This window comes from Bufo gargarizans, chromosome 2, assembly GCF_014858855.1.
Source record: "Bufo gargarizans isolate SCDJY-AF-19 chromosome 2, ASM1485885v1, whole genome shotgun sequence".
Classification (NCBI taxonomy): Eukaryota; Metazoa; Chordata; class Amphibia; order Anura; family Bufonidae; genus Bufo; species Bufo gargarizans.
In genome coordinates this window covers 698,109,306-698,126,091 of record NC_058081.1, presented here as the reverse complement: position 1 = coordinate 698,126,091, position 16,786 = coordinate 698,109,306, and the positions used below count along the sequence as shown (strand labels likewise).

General features: G+C 44.2%; 1 long non-coding RNA gene across 1 annotated transcript; it reads left to right on the top strand.

Moving 5' to 3' along the window:
- The first annotated feature begins 10,376 nt into the window (after positions 1-10,376).
- Positions 10,377-15,202, top strand: LOC122927964. The gene is made up of 4 exons (XR_006387836.1): positions 10,377-10,416; positions 11,299-11,354; positions 11,721-11,759; positions 15,125-15,202. It is a non-coding gene; the product is annotated as an uncharacterized LOC122927964 (long non-coding RNA).
- The last annotated feature ends 1,584 nt before the right edge of the window (positions 15,203-16,786 follow it).

Here is a 16,786-nt window from a genome sequence, read left to right as displayed (position 1 = left end):
GCTGCTGCCGCCTCGGCCTCTTCCTCCGCCTCTGGAGGAACGTTGGCACCTGCCGCCCAGCAAACAGGGGATGTACCACCAACACCACCACCACCTCCGTCACCAAGCGTCTCAACCATGTCACACGGCAGCGTTCAGCTCTCCATCTCACAAACATTTAAGAGAAAGCGTAAATTCCCACCTAGCCACTCTCGATCCCTGGCCCTGAATGCCAGCATTTCTAAACTACTGGCCTATGAAATGCTGTCATTTAGGCTGGTGGACACAGACAGCTTCAAACAGCTCATGTCGCTTGCTGTCCCACAGTATGTTGTTCCCAGCCGGCACTACTTCTCCAAGAGAGCCGTGCCTTCCCTGCACAACCAAGTATCCGATAAAATCAAGTGTGCACTGCGCAACGCCATCTGTAGCAAGGTCCACCTAACCACAGATACGTGGACCAGTAAGCACGGCCAGGGACGCTATATCTCCCTAACTGCACACTGGGTAAATGTAGTGGCAGCTTGGCCCCAGGCGGAGAGCTGTTTGGCTCACGTACTTCCGCCGCCAAGGATCGCAGGGCAACATTCTTTGCCTCCTGTTGCCACCTCCTCCTTCTCGGCTTCCTCCTCCTCTTCTTCCACCTGCTCATCCAGTCAGCCACACACCTTCACCACCAACTTCAGCACAGCGCGGGGTAAACGTCAGCAGGCCATTCTGAAACTCATATATTTGGGGGACAGGCCCCACACCGCACAGGAGTTGTGGCGGGGTATAGAACAACAGACCGACGAATGGTTGCTGCCGGTGAGCCTCAAGCCCCAATGGACTGTTCCAATGTTGGGTGACATGCAGACTAATTCTCTGCTGACATGAATCCAGATCCTCTGTTTCGGGACCTCTCTCCTCTACCTGGGTGCTGGGCCTAAATATCTGACAATGGACTGTTGCAGTGGTGGCTGACGTGAAGCCTGATTTTCTGCTATGACATGCAGACTGATTCTCTGCTGACATGAAGCCAGATCCTCTGTTACGGGACCTCTCTCCTCTGCCTGTGTGTGTGCTGGGCCTAAATATATGCCAATGGACTGTTGCAGTGGTGGCTGACGTGAAAACTCATTCTCTGCTATGACATGCAGACTAATTCTCTGCTGACATGAAGCCAGATTGTCTGTTACGGGACCTCTCTCCTCTGCCTGGGCGCTGGGCCTAAATTTATGAAAATGGACTCTTACAGTGGTGGGTGACGTGAAGCCTCATTCTCTGCTATGATATGAAGACTGATTCTCTGCTGACATGAAGCCAGATTGTCTGTTACGGGACCTCTCTCCTCTGCCTGGGTGCTGGGCCTAAATATATGCCAATTGACTGTTACAGTGGTGGCTGACGTGAAGCCTCATTCTCTGCTATGACATGCAGACTAATTCTCTGCTGACATGAAGCCAGATTGTCTGTTACGGGACCTCTCTCCTCTGCCTGGGTGCTGGGCCTAAATTTATGAAAATGGACTCTTACAGTGGTGGGTGACGTGAAGCCTGATTCTCTGCTATGATATGCAGACTGATTCTCTGCTGACATGAAGCCAGATCCTCTGTTACGGGACCTCTCTCCTCTGCCTGGGTGCTGGGCCTAAATATCTGACAATGGACTGTTGCATTGGTGGCTGACGTGAAGCCTGATTCTCTGCTATGACATGCAGACTGATTCTCTGCTGACATGAAGCCAGATCCTCTGTTACGGGACCTCTCTCCTCTGCCTGGGTGCTGGGCCTAAATTTATGAAAATGGACTCTTACAGTGTTGGGTGACGTGAAGCCTGATTCTCTGCTATGACATGAAGACTGATTCTCTGCTATGACATGAAGACTGATTCTCTGCTGACATGATGCCAGATCCTCTGTTACGGGACCTCTCTCCTCTGCCTGGGTGCTGGGCCTAAATATCTGACAATGGACTGTTGCAGTGGTGGCTGACGTGAAGCCTGATTTTCTGCTATGACATGCAGACTGATTCTCTGCTGACATGAAGCCAGATTGTCTGTTACGGGACCTCTCTCCTCTGCCTGGGTGCTGGGCCTAAATATATGACAATGGACTGTTGCAGTGGTCGCTGACGTGAAGCCTGATTCTCTGCTATGACATGCAGACTAATTCTCTGCTGACATGAAGCCAGATTGTCTGTTACGGGACCTCTCTCCTCTGCCTGGGTGCTGGGCCTAAATTTATGAAAATGGACTCTTACAGTGGTGGGTGACGTGAAGCCTGATTCTCTGCTATGATATGAAGACTGATTCTCTGCTGACATGAAGCCAGATTGTCTGTTACGGGACCTCTCTCCTCTGCCTGGGTGCTGGGCCTAAATATCTGAAAATGGACTGTTGCTTTGGTGGCTGACGTGAAGCCTGATTCTCTGCTATTACATGCAGACTAATTCTCTGCTGACATGAAGCCAGATTCTCAGTTACGGGACCTCTCTCCTCTGCCTGGGTGCAGGGCCTAAATATATGACAATGGACTGTTGCAGTGGTGGCTGACGTGAAGCCTGATTTTCTGCTATGACATGCAGACTGATTCTCTGCTGACATGAAGCCAGATCCTCTGTTACGGGACCTCTCTCCTCTGCCTGCGTGCTGGGCCTAAATTTATGAAAATGGACTCTTACAGTGGTGGGTGACGTGAAGCCTGATTCTCTGCTATGACATGAAGACTGATTCTCTGCTATGACATGAAGACTGATTCTCTGCTGACATGAAGCCAGATTGTCTGTTACGGGACCTCTCTCCTCTGCCTGGGTGCTGGGACTAAATTTATGAAAATGGACTCTTACAGTGGTGGGTGACGTGAAGCCTGATTCTCTGCTATGACATGAAGACTGATTCTCTGCTATGACATAAAGACTGATTCTCTGCTGACATGAAGCCAGATTCTCTGTTACGGGACCTCTCTCCTCTGCCTGGGTGCTGGGCCTAAATTTATGACAATGGACTGTTGCAGTGGTGGCTGACGTGAAGCCTGATTCTCTGCTATGACATGCAGACTAATTCTCAGCTGACATGAAGCCAGATTGTCTGTTACGGGACCTCTCTCCTCTGCCTGGGTGCTGGGCCTAAATTTATGAAAATGGACTCTTACAGTGGTGGGTGACGTGAAGCCTGATTCTCTGCTATGATATGAAGACTGATTCTCTGCTGACATGAAGTCAGATTGTCTGTTACGGGACCTCTCTCCTCTGCCTGGGTGCTGGGCCTAAATTTATGACAATGGACTGTTGCAGTGGTGGCTGACGTGAAGCCTAATTTTCTGCTATGACATGCAGACTGATTCTCTGCTGACATGAAGCCAGATCCTCTGTTACGGGACCTCTCTCCTCTGCCTGGGTGCTGGGCCTAAATACCTGACAATGGACTGTTGCAGTGGTGGCTGACGTGAAGCCTGATTTTCTGCTATGACATGCAGACTGTTTCTCTGCTGACATGAAGCCAGATCCTCTGTTACGGGACCTCTCTCCTCTGCCTGGGTGCTGGGCCTAAATATCTGACAATGGACTGTTGCATTGGTGGCTGACGTGAAGCCTGATTCTCTGCTATGAAATGCAGACTAATTCTCTGCTGACATGAAGCCAGATTCTCTGTTACGGGACCTCTCTCCTCTGCCTGGGTGCTGGGCCTAAATATCTGACAATGGACTGTTGCAGTGGTGGCTGACGTGAAGCCTGATTTTCTACTAAGACATGCAGACTGATTCTCTGCTGACATGAAGCCAGATTGTCTGTTACGGGACCTCTCTCCTCTGCCATGGTGCTGGGCCTAAATTTATGACAATGGACTGTTGCAGTGGTGGCTGACATGAAGCCTGATTCTCTGCTATGACATGCAGACTAATTCTCTGCTGACATGAAGACAGATTCTCTGTTACGGGACCTCTCTCCTCTGCCTGGGTGCCGGGGCCTAAATATCTGAGAATGGACTGTTCCAGTGGTGGGTGACGTGAAGCCAGATTCTCTGCTATGGGACCTCTGTCCAATTGATTTTGTTTAATTTTTATTTATTTAATTTTTTTTTTATTCATTTCCCTATCCACATTTGTTTGCAGGGGATTTACCTACATGTTGCTGCCTTTTGCAGCCCTCTAGCCCTGGGCTTTTTTACAGCCTTTTTAGTGCCGAAAAGTTCGGGTCCCCTATGACTTCAATGGGGTTCGGGTTCGGGACGAAGTTCGGATCGGGTTCGGATCCCGAACCCGAACATTTTCGGGAAGTTCGGCCGAACTTCTCGAACCCGAAAATCCATGTGTCCGCTCAACTCTAACCAGGACCACACAAAGGAGAAGCCAGCTGCTGTAGATGAGACCAGGGCCAGGTGAGCTGCGAGAAAGGGGGGGGGGGCGCCACAATGTAGCTTTGCTTGTGTTGGCAAAAATCCTTGCACCGGCCCTGCATGTACTGCTGTTTTGCGATCAATGTTCAGATGAGGGCAATAGAAAAACCTTCAATCCCTACGTTTCCTCAACCAGCATTCAAATCTGTTCCGTGATGGAGAAAAGATTTGTGACTGTGAGTATGTAAGTAATGAGCTAACGACCACTGGCCAGAACAATAGCCAATAAACTCAAAGCAGCTATCTGTCATCAGACACCAATCCGGTTAGCTTAGACTAAGGCCTGTATTACACCAAAAGACCATCTGACCATTATCTGTCCAATCAGACCAATAGTTGGTGTGTCTAACAGAAGATCTGTGTGTGTAATAGGTCATCTGATACAGGCCTTTGCGCTCTTTCGCACAAGCGAGTTTTCTGTCCGGATGAACACAAAGCATCTAGACTGAATCCTGACCTATTTATATCAATGGGTCTGTGCACATGAGCATTACAGTATTTATTACTGATCATCACTGCGTTCAGAAAAAGATCGCAGCACGTTCTATATTGTAAGTTTTTCATGCAGCTCTGACTCCTTATAAGAGAATGAGTCTTGTGTAAAAAACAGAAGGCATCAAGATGCAATGCGCTTTTCACAGATTTTTGCTAGAAGATGTACAGTACATTGTTATTCTACTATTTTTTCCATGGGCGTGAAAAACGCATTCAATCTGAATAACATCTGAAAGGAAAAAACGCAAACACTGGATGCAATCGCGGAAACAACTGATTGAACATGCGTGCAAATCCATCAGTTTCTTCCTGAACAGATCCTGACGCAATCTGTATCGCTCATGTAGAAGAAGACTTAGGCTACTCCTTAGTATTCACCAGAGTCTGCTGCAAAACAGAATGGATTTCATTGTTAGGGACCCAAGTTGTGTCTGCAGAGTAAAGTGACAGAAAGCAGAGAGAATAAGTAAACAAGTCAAAATTAAAACCAGGAAGGAAAGAATACAGTCAAATCAGCAGACGAGAGGTTAGAAGTAAAACAAGCTGAAGTTCAAAACAGAAGGGTATAAAGATAGTAAAATTAGAAGACAAGGTGCTACTAGTTGCACAAGCCGAGTTTGGTATGCCGAGGGTTAACAAGCAGATACAGAGTTTAGGAAGAAAGCATAAAAACACCTCACTGTTGTCAGGGTCATCAGAATGCAGTCAAGCACAAAAACACACAAGGGAGCAGGACACAATACACAATCACAGGCACTGACCTAGTATTTCCTGGCATATACCCTCCACTCTCCCCTACTGGATGCCAACCTGTCAGATGTTGGCTGGTTGTCAGAGCCACACTAAAAGGGTTGTGATCTTCTGTTTCTCACAATAATGCTTCTTCGAGGTCCCTTCAGGCACATGTAGAAATACAGTGTAGAAGCCTGAAGACACATGAACAAGATAATTACTTCTTGGCGCTTGTCTCAGGAGAGGATTTACAAGACACCTAATTAAAACAATTATGGGAATATGCCAACATGAACTGCTTCATACACGTGAGGTTGACTATATGGTAGATTATACAATGGTCAATATGAGATAGTTGACCAAACACAGCATGGCTGAATCAAGCAAAGTCTAATTATCCTTCACCTTCTTCCACTAGTTTTTGCATCAGTTTAATATTGAGAAGAGTTACAGAATTACAGGTATACTCTATGTTCATAACAATAACTTGGCCAAGGAAAGTCCAAGCCAGGCCCTGAAAGGCTACTAGTTCCTTTCACCGGAAGAATTGAATTGAAATGTATTCCCATGAAGTATGTAAATTTTACCAGATGACACCCATTATTGTTCTAAACTACTTTTGCTCAGACAGTGCATATTAAGCTCCAGACTAGAGGTTTCTCGTGCCCAACAGAATAGATTATTCTGAGATCCACCTACTTCATTCAGCCAAAAGAAATAGACTGTGGTGATAAGTTATGGTCTCCAAATGGGTGGAGAGCTAGTGGTAGACACCAGGCACCATAGTAATATAAGATAGCAATCAGGCCAGATGTCAGGCTCTGCGGGGAGGATTGCCATGCCGTCAGTCATACAGTTAGTGAGGTTAGAAGCCAAGCCATTCAGGTTTCTAAGAGTCCAATCCCAGAGCTGGATGGAGGATTTGAGCTTTAACTCGGCGATTGCAATTGCCTGTGATTTTGTTTCTCATGGCGCCTGTTTTTGTTCTACTCAGTACTACTGCATTGGAACGTCTGGTAATTTGACTGTGGCTTGCTTTCTGTATTAACCCCTCACTTACTGTTGCTTTTTTCTGGATTAACCCTGCATCACATGTGTTTTCACTATCTGTCTCTCCAGGTTTTGACCCCGCTTGCTGAACAGTCTTTGCTCCACTGTTATTTTGGTAGGTGTGCATCTAACAAGCTTCCCCGAATCTTACAAAATAATGTGCTTCATTATGAATTACTTTGTCATAAAGCGCATTTCTGTGTAAGTAGTGGGTGCAATGACCACTCAGATGCCACGTTCATAGGTGATTGGGGCATCTGACATTATTTTAAAGAGTAAAATAAAAAAGATTACAAAATAAAATAACTCATCCATTTGATCATGAAGAGCTGGCCTCCACCATCCTAATTGCAGATCCAGTGCAAAATCTCGAGCGGCCCAAGATGATGTCACCAAGTCGGCAGGCGTGGTGTCGTCATACGTCACTAGGCATGGGATTTTGAGCGGGATCTTCAATTAAGATGGAGGCGGCCAGCTCTTCACACTCAAATAGTAAGTATGTGTCTTTGTAAAAAAGATTTTACCGCCATTCAGGTAAAATCCATTCGCTACAACGAAGCACAAGGAAATTCGGCTTCGCAATGAAACAAATTTTCCCTAAACTTTGGATCAAATTCCACTTCGTGGAGTTCGATTCGCTCAACACTAATGTATATCCAATGCAGTTATAGATTTCACTTCCACCAAGTCAAAAGGTGAAAGACCAGGAAGTCAAGAGAATACACTTCTTACTCACCCCTGGCACTGCCCTAATCAAAAGCAGTAACCGATATTTTCTATGTGTTATCATATGAGTCATTTGCCGCTCTTCTCGAGCTATGTATTCAGTATTACGACAAGATCTTCTACAAGCTAATCTTGTAAGGTAACACGTAATTACAATATATTACTCTATGACTAATATTTATATTGTACTTTCCTACCTAATGACTACTGCTGAAGATGTGACTGTTTTATTTCCTGGTCTAATTAGAATTACAATCAAATAAATATATGTATACAGTTGAAGTGTGTGAGTGTCTATAACTGCTCCTAAACTCGAGTAAACAGATGCACATAGAAAAAAAACTGCACGTCTACAATTGATGTCAATGGTGAAATATAAAACTGAGACTATCCTTCTTTATTTGAAGTGAATGGTGAGTGTTAAAGTGGAAGGCTATCATTTTACCTACTACTCTTCACTAGTGTTGGTGGTTCAAACCATCTAATGCCTATAAGTATCTGCTCGAGTGAAGTACTTGGTCCCATCTCTTCCTTCTTGTGGCTGTCCTCAGGATGATATATATATATATATATTTATCCTGTACTGATCCTCAGTTACATCCTGTATTATACTCCAGAGCTGTACTCACTATTCTGCTGGTGCAGTCACTGTGTACATACATTACTTATCCTGTACTGATCCTGAGTTACATCCTGTATTATACTCCAGAGCTGTACTCACTATTCTGCTGGTGCAGTCACTGTGTACATGCATTACATTACTTATCCTGTACTGATCCTGAGTTACATCCTGTATTATACTCCAGAGCTGCACTCACTATTCTGCTGGTGGAGTTACTGTGTACATACATTACATTACTTATCCTGTACTGATCCTGAGTTACATCCTGTATTATACTCCAGAGCTGCACTCACTATTCTGCTGGTACAGTCACTGTGTATATACATCACATTACTTATCCTGTACTGATCCTAAGTAACATCCTGTATTATACTCCAGAGCTGTGCTCACTATTCTGCTAGTAAAGTCACTGTGTACATATGACATCCTTTAGTGATCCTTAGTTATATCCTGTATTTTACTCCTGAGCTGCACCCTAGGACTCCCGTTGCAGACACTAAACAAGCAGAGAATGCTGGGAGATTTTGGATAAGAGGCCTACAAAATACTGAATGTATCTCTCTATAATAGAACATGTGGATCACACATCCATGCATTGATCTATTTATAAACACATCCACCAGCGACACGCACGGCATGCAGATGTGCCATCCATGCATCTCTTTGTTTTGCAGATTGCACCCTACATACTGTATTGGGGCTGGCCTGGCATCAGCTGATAGACGTAGGTCCAGCTTCAGAAACCCCTGACGATCAGCTAATATCAATAGGAGAAGGTCTGGACAGGAGAATTGTGGTATCGCTTAGAGGACATTCTAATGAAAGGCAGTCAATGTAATATATGAAATGCTGGGTCCTCCAAAGCAAGAAATGGATTCTACCCCCTTCCCCCCCAATTATGACTTCTATTTACACTATTAGGTCTTAAAGGGAACCTGTCACCAGGTTTATGGTGCCCTAAATAAGGGCAACATAAATAAGTGACAGATTCTCTTAGCAAAATGCTGGGTCACTTTCTTTAATTGACCCAGTCAATCTGCCAACATCTTGTATTGAAAAGCTCCAGCTGATAATGATAAGTCATGAATATTCATGAGCTCCTGACTCTCCCCGCCCACCTGCTGCTGAATAAAAAATTTTTTCCATATGAATCAGCAGCAGGTGGGCAGGGGAGTGGCTATAGCTCTGGATTAAATATACGCTGGACTCAATGACATCACGCTGGACTCAAATCAGCTTATTAGTATGCGGCATGTGGCATCTTTGTGTGTATATTATGAGGTAACCATCTGTCACACCAGTAAGTGAATACATCTAAGGTACTTTTTTTTTAGTAGTTAATGATTGTATATAATTAGTTAGATTATAATCAAATATCCACATGACAGGTTCCCTTTAAGTACAGAGGTTGTTTTGTAATATATATATATATATATATATATATATATATAAATATAAAGAAGGACGTATATATGTATGTATGTAATTTCCGCGATCACTCAAAACTGCAACTATCGATTTCAACTAAACTTGGGATACACATCCTTTGCTACCTGGAAATAAATCTTGTGGGGTCTCAGCTCTCTAGGACGTACCGTTCCTGAGATATTCCCCAAAAATGACCTGCATTACCCAATACAAGCCTGCAAGTCTTTCTCTTTATATTCCAACTACACACGGTCACATGTCACTTATCAGCCAATAGAAGCTCGCAGGACCTTACCCTCCACACACAGTATTACTCCAGGTTTCCATAACAACCCAGCCAACCGCACAACACATAGAGCACAACTACACTGCTACCTGCATCCATCTTGGATGGATTTTCTTGCGACTGTCGAGTCATAGTGCGACACCATAGCCTATCATTATAAATATGATTGAGACAAAATGTCACAAAACCCACGTGTAGCCCAGCCTTAAAGGAGCAGGGCCCCATGGAGGTCACTGTTAAAGGAGCGGGAACTGTGGAGGTCACTTAAAGGGGCCAGCACTGTGGAGGTTTCTGTTAAAGGGACGGACACTGTGAAAGTCACTGAGAGAGGGACGGGCACTGGGAAGGACACTGTTAAAGGGGCAGACACTATGGAGGTCACTGTTAAAGGGGCGGGGAGCTGTAGAGGTCACTGTTATGGGGGATACTGTCGATATCTTTTAACGACACACACAAACATTAAATGAAATAGATGAAATATACCCGTGCGAAGCCGGATCCTTCTGCTAGTACACCTATAACATTAGCTTAGAGTAAAGGTACAGTATTTGCATAAAGTTGCGCCATCTCTTCTGATGACTGTCGTATTATACATTATACACAAAAATAGATCTGAGGTCACATTCTGAACACACCTTAACCCTCGATGTATATATAATAGAGCACCAGTAGTATCTCTGCATCACCAGAAGACCATACTCATCATCCTACGTGCATCAACCAGGTAGGTACAAAGCTTCTTCTCTTATCCATAAAAGATATAATTGGCCCAATATGAAAGTAATATTCTATGGGAATGTTCTATCACAGGGGTGCCCAACCTACGGCCCTCCAGCTGTTGCATAACTACAACTCCCAGCATGCCTGGACAGCCTACAGTTATTAGGACATGCTGGGAGTTGTAGTTTTGCAAAAACTAAAAGACCGCAGGTTGAGCATCCCCGTTCTGTCATCTCAGTGGGGCATCACTTTGGGGCTGCACATGGAGCTCAGTGCTTTTTTTTTTTACCACCCCCTTCTAGGAGAAATGAGGGAAAGGAAGATTCTTTTGCTGAGAAAGCATTGTCCATGGGAACCCAAATGTGGTCAACCTGCAACAGAGTCCCCCGTATAGCTGACTTATCTTTTATGTTCTTGCTTTATTAAAAGATTAATCCGTTCAATTGGGGCATAGGGATCTCATGGAACATGTGCCAGAGCAAAAATGTATTTTAGAGTCTTCTTTCCACCATAACAAACTCTTTCTGACCATGTGTTGCATGGTTGCCTATACATTTGAAAGTCTGGCATGTAGAACCACATTTCTCCTAAGGTGGCCACTGCAGGGAAACACATGGAGCTTCCCCTAGAGATAAATGTCAATCACCACTGATTAAAGTAGCTGCACCCACATCGATCAGTTGATTGTGGAGGTGACTTTATTCTGAGAAGGGATTGTCACATTTCGAACATGTCAATAGCTTTACTCAATGTGCCATCATGGTGTGTGTGTTGGGGGTAAAGACACAACTGGGTTCAAGAACAGACAGTGTATGAATCCTGTGAATATATCTGCAGACCTCTGATAATGTTTATCACTATAATCCATTTAAGTTATCATTTACAGGAAAAAGTTTCAGCTAAACATGACTCGAGCCATCACATTGCTGTCTATATGCCTGGGTGAGTTGCACATATGATATATATCTGTAAACTATGGTGTCTTACTGCAATACCCATCCACCTGAAAGCGCATCCATTATTACTTTTTATATCACTAGTATTTCATTGTCAGTGAGGTCTCTGCAGATGCCCAATGAACAGTTTACATGTCAGACTGTAGCAGCTCTTTCTCTCCCTTTCAGAGCAGGAAGTCTCAGCACAATCTCAATTGGTTATTGAGATCTGCACACCCTTTTCTTTTAGGTGGGTGCTCATTGAGAGAAAAGTCAATATATAGGAAAGATCTATGGCACACTGCTTATGATGATATTAAAGGTTTTTTATTCACTCATTACAGACCAATAATTTTTCATTTTTATTTTGTAGGTGTTCTCCTCCCACTCATTGCTGCACGATCACCCAAACGTAAGGATTTAACCCGATAAAGACTTGTTCATTGTATTCCGTTTTGTTCCATGTGATATTATACATTATATTATAACTGCTACTATATGTCTTAGATTTCACCATATATATTCTCCATATATAGTCCTCGGGTCCTCCTACAGAAACCCAAAGGGAGTGTGGGAGACACTACATTCTCATCTCTGACTTAGCATAAGGGGACGGTAGAATGGCTGGGTACTCCAAGTATAGGATGTGCCACTAGACACTAATCCGCGGATGGGGTTTCACAATTGAGAGGCCCCAGCTGATAGCATTACTGAGTTACAAAATCCAAGTGGTCCCCTCACCATGTGCGTGATGTCTAGTGTTGAGTGAATCAGAGTTAACAAACTGGAATTTGATAAAAATTTCAGGAAAAAATTGATTTGCTACAAATCCAAATTTTCTTGCGCTTTGTGGTAACATCAGATTTTGTTTCTAAATTCACTTCTGCACACATTATAAAGTGAAAATAAGAAGCCAGGGAACAAGGGATCACCCATAATGCCATTCTGCCAGCCAATCAGCAAATAGCCAGCACATGTGATGTGACAGCCCTATTAAAAGCCTCATCCTGCCTTGTCTCTGCCATTTTACAGTGAGCTGAGCATAGACAACTGCTAGAGAAAGTGTTTTACAAAGCTTTTAATAGTATAATCTAGGATAGGGACAGTGTAGGGAGATTGTAGGGAGAGTTTCCAGACACTGTAGATAGAGCATAGGGAGACTACAGGGACAGTGAAGGGACAGTGTAGGGAGATTGTAGGGAGAGTTTCCAGACACTGTAGATAGAGCATAGGGAGACTACAGGGACAGTGAAGGGACAGTGAAGGGACAGTGAAGGGACAGTGAAGGGAGATTGCAGTGAGAGTTTTCAGACATTGTAGGGAGAGCATAGGGAGACTACAGCACACTACATGCCCTGTAATCTAAAGGGATCCATAGGATGCAGTTTGCATCAATCCCCTGTGTAGGGCACAGAGATATCTAATTGAACGGTGCCATTTGTTTAATAGATAAGCAATTCTATTACACATTGAGTCTCAAATTGAGGTGCATAACCTGTGTAGTATAACTGGGGTGTCCACATTGATAGTCGTGTTTTGACAACCAATCCTACTGTTCTGGAATGGTTGACTCAGTCTTCAAAATCATCTAAACTGACATCAGACAACCACAGCCAGGCGTCTGTGGGTTCCTCTGACACCACACTTATTAGGCATGGCCCAGGAACAAGCTCTGTGCCCTCACCTGTCCTGAACCTGCCTTAGTCTGTTTCTGCTCCTTCTGCTTGGGAAGTATTGTATGCTGCCGGCTCTGCTCCACTTTTCAGCAAGGAAGAGCTGATTGAGGACAGTCAGCATCTACTGCCCAGCCCAGATTTGGAGGAGAGATCTGCTGCTTCCTCCTGTAGGCATGCAAGAAGCGACGATGAGAGTTGCGTGGGAGTAGGTGTTGAGAGTGGTAAGGGACGTGGCCATGAGACTGGTGAGGGTGACATAAGTGATGAGCAGACCGTAGTGGATGATGATGTAGCCAATCACACGTGGGAGCCAGGTGAAGAGGGGGCTTCATCATCATCAGGGAGTGAGGGTGGCAGCTTGCCCGTGAGACAGTCCCTGACATCTGCCTCCTCTAACAGTGCCTCGTAGCAATAATGGGACAAAAAATTGTTAGTAGCTGCCCTGCCCCACGGTGTCCAGTATATGTACAGGATATGGTGGCTTTATCCGTGTACATTGTATAAACAGGATTATTTATCTGTATAGCATATTATGTTATTATTTGTGCATAGTGTATGGGAGAAGCACTTTATGGTGGAGTTACTGGTGTGTGCAGGGTTTAACAACATTTTTGGTGTGTAACGTGTAATAGATCATATTTTTTGTGCATAACATATGATGTTCACGCCTTTATTTCTTGCACGTTATGACAACAATATCAACTTATACTCTAAAGTCATTATTCTTGAGAAATGGCTATTTTTTCTCATGGAAAACTAAGCATCAACAGCAAGGAGTTAAAGGGGTTATCCAATCCCTATAATGCCTCCCAAAATGCCAGGGCACCACATACAGATAATACTTAGTCTGCTCCCGACACCCGCGTCACTGATGCCCACACAGTCACCACTGCACCACCCCCCCGTAGCATGAATGAAAACATCCAGAGATGTGGGGGGCAGTCAATAGCAGGCCACAATGGGAACGAGCCTCCTTAGCATTACGGGTGACGCTAGGGGGCTCATTTCCTTTGCGGCTGCTATTGGCTGCATAAGTATTACCTGTATGTGGTGGCCAGGCATTTTTTGGGGCATAATATGGGTTGGATACCCCATTAACTGTTAGAATACCAGAGGTTTTTTAGTTTTTTCATTTTTGCATTTTCATTTTTCTTCCCTATCTTCCTTGAGCCATAATTTATTTTTTATTTTTTAGGTCACATGTCCATATGATGGCTTATTTTTTGCAGGACAAGTTGTACTTTCTAATGCCACCATTTAATATGGCATATGAAGTAGTAGGAAGCGGGCAAAGAATTCCAAATGAGGTGAAATTGAAAAAAAAAAAAAAAAAACTGACCTGTGTCTTTCATTCTCTAGATCAGTAAGAATACAATGGGGGTGTGGCAGGGGAGGAGCCAGGGTAGGTGGTGGAATGGGCCAGGAGTAGGTAGTGGGCAGAGTAAGGGGGCCCAATGAATGCTATGGGGCCCAATAATTTCTAAGTATGCCCCTGATTTGACCAAATTAACTTTCTGCACCTGGCGACATCACACACCTGGTATCTCAGAGTAGCGCTACCGACAATGTCCGTCCCATTGTGAAGACCTGGCCGTTGATTACTGTCTGGCGGCACCTGGAGTATCCTCGGATTATACTGTTCTTCCAGATTAACAAACCCTCCTTGCTCTTTGGTCACTTTCAACTCATTCTATAGTCATACTGTACATTGGATGCCTTTAATAAATACATTATTTTGTAAGTTCATTAAGTTAGTCAATGCTGTTCTATTCCAGCAATGGGGCTCCGGTATATGCTCCTTCTGTTCCTCTGTGAACCATCCATGGTGATATGCACTGGTGCAGCCATTGACTGACCTCAGCAGTAATATGTGCCCAACCAGTATGTGATCGCTAAGCCTCTGTGGTGGATAAGAGTCTGGACTAGATTATATAACCATGGCTGCTTTCTTTCAAAACCATCACCTCTCCTGCCATGAGTGGCATCTGGTATTCATCTTCATTGAGCTGAATGGAACTGATACTACAAATATCCCCAGGGAGGGGATAACACTGTTTTTACTTGTTCTTAATTCTTCTTCTTCTTTTTTTTTCTTTTGTAGCCTTATGTTTAGATGGCGGAGAATATAAGTCCTGTGCACCAACCTGTGATAACTTGAAGCCTGACTGCCCTAAAGAGAGTTCTCCAGGATGTGTCTGTGGAAGCGGCGCTGTAGATAATGGCTTAGGTGAATGTGTGAATATTGAAAAGTGTGATTTCTGCTGCGGGAACACAACATATATCTCCTGCGGCAGTGCCTGCCCCCCTCAAACAAACCCTGAAATCCCGGTATTTTGCGCAGCAGTCTGTGTTGAGAAGTGCGTCTGTAAACGCGGCTATGTGTCCCTGCCTAACAGCAACAAATGTGTCCTTCGTCAGGATCTCCCCTAAAGTTGCTAAAACATTTAAACCATCTTATGTGTGTCTTACTAACAATTGTCAAAAAGTTATGTGACCTCATCCAATTATAAGGAGAGGTGTCTGATATAAATAAAGTGATTGCAGACATTAATTTTATCTCTTCATAAAAACGCTTAGCATCTCGGACCAGATCACAGCCATCCAGATTAAAAAGGGCATCTGGTGGACCCCAATGGCGAGTGCATGAGGAGGTAAAGAGAGGGCTGAGGAGAGACAGTGAATGTGCACAGTGGTTCCAGCCCAATCCAGTTCTTTTCAGCAACATATACAGTAAAAAAATGCTGCTCTCCAGTGTCATCTCACATCTCTGCAGCTCTGGTCTGTTCCCCTTGTATTTGTGGTCAGCAACTCATCACATGTGACCATCATGCATCTCCCAGGAGTGTATCACAGTTAGCTTCTGTTTACTAGAGATAAGCAAATTCCCTAAAATTCATATCAGGTTCAATTCTATCAATACATTCATCAGAGTCTATTTGGTCCTAATACTGTAAATATAACCGGAACCAACATTCTCCTAATTGTCTTGGAAAGTCATGTATGTGGTCTCCTTGAACTGGACCCAACCCCTTTCAAGCTCTTTAACACTAAGACAGAATCATTCATGGCAGAGTGACAGTAACATAAATTTCTACAGGTAAACAGATGGTAGCCAGAGGTTACAGTCTGTTTAACCCCTTAGTTACCGCCAAAGGCATTTTATGGTGGTCACTAAGGGGCTTTAGGCTGGGCTGACTTTTTTTGGCTGCACAAGTTTCCCTTGCAGCGTAGAGCAGGAGCTTGGCTTTCACATGAGTGCCAGGCTCCTGCTCTAAAGATCCAGATCACCAGAAGCACCGATCCTGCCCATTGTAACCCCTTTGATGCTGCAGCCAATAGTGACCACGGCAACTAAGTGGTTTAAAGTGAGGAAGCTCACCTCATTCGTGGGTGCCTGTAAAAGCATGATAGTCGGGGGACTAATAAGGTTCCCAGGTCTGCTTACAGTGTAGGCTATATCAACCGCAGTCTGATAGATTGTCTGTCAGTATAGTACTGATAGTATAATATACTGTACAGGTGAAGAAGTACAGTGCATTATAGAAGCGATCAGAAGATCATTTGTAAGTTAAATAAAAAATGGTACTCAATGGTAGTTTGATGTTTTTCCTATCCAAATCCAAGGACCAAATACATTTAGCATTACCAAAGCAAAACAAAGCATTAACAAGGAAAGGGGGGATTTGGTTGTGGGAATAAGGGAAGGGTATCAGGGGTTAGGGTATTACAGTCCATAAGGGTGTGGAGGATATAAGGGACAGTA